Below are 1,219 nucleotides of genomic sequence, written 5' to 3'. Positions count from 1 at the left end.
TGAATGGATCAAGAAAAATGTAATATGTATACAAAATGGAATTTTACTCATCTATTAGAATGATATTGCATCATTTGCCAAGAAATGGAAGGTCCTAGAAAAATTATGTCAAGTGAAGTAAATCAGGCCCAGAGACAAAGATTACATGTTTTCCCTTAAATATGGAACCTAGATTTAGCTTATAAACTTAAAAAGCAAATATATCAGACAGTATACAAATTATATAGTTGTACTAACTGAAATATGGCAGATTCAAGGGAGAACTCAAATAATGTAATTCCTTAGAAAGGCAAAGTCAAACTTCAACAAAATTAATACCAGGAAACATGTAATTGAAAGGACTAGAGTCAAGCTGAAAGGGGAGAAAAGGAGAAGAGAGGAAGAGTACAATCCAGAATTCCATGTATAGACAATAAAATTAAGAAGAGTGAGGGAAGGGGTTTGTAGGAAAGGGATGGATGAGTAAGAATCTCAAAGAGATGACATTGATCAAGAAACATTATACCCATAACTACTTTGTTATATAGCAACTCCTTCTAACAACTACTTAAACATAAGTTTAAAAGTGTTTTTAGGCAGGCGAGATGGTTCTTGCCTGTGATCCTAGATACTCAGGAGGCTGAGATCTGAGGATCATGGTTTAAAGCCAGCCCAGGCACTAAAGTCCAAGAGAATCTTATCTTCAATTAACCACTAGAAAACCAGAAGTGGTGCTGTGGCTCTAAGGGTAGGGCAGTAGCCTTGAGCTGAAGAGCTCAGGAACAGTGCCTAGGCCCAAAGTTCAAGCCCATGACTGACCAAAAAAAAAATGTTTTAAAGGAAAAAGATGATAGGAGAATGGTAAGAGCTCAGGTACAGTGCCCAGGCCCAGAGTTCAAGCCCCATGACCCACCAAAAAATGAGAGAGAGAGAGAGAGAGAGAGAGAGAGAGAGAGAGAGAGAGAGAGAGAGAGAGAGAGAGAGAGAATTACAGGCTGTTGGCTCATGCCTGTAATTCTAGGTATTCAGCTGACTAAAATTTGAGGATCACAGTTCAGAGTCAGCTCAAGCAGGAAAGTCTGTGAGACTCTTACCTCCAATTAATCACCAAAAAACTAGAAGTAGAACTGTAGCTCAAGCAGTAGAGGGCTAGCCTTTAGCACAAAAGCTCAAGGACAGCACCATAGCTCTTAGTTCAATGCCCAAGACTGGCACAAAAATAAGTAAGTAGATAAACTCA

This window comes from Megascapheus bottae, chromosome 9 (assembly GCF_031878675.1).
Source record: "Megascapheus bottae isolate mThoBot1 chromosome 9, mThoBot2.hap1, whole genome shotgun sequence".
NCBI lineage: Eukaryota > Metazoa > Chordata > Mammalia > Rodentia > Geomyidae > Megascapheus > Megascapheus bottae.
This window is presented reverse-complemented; position numbering follows the sequence as displayed.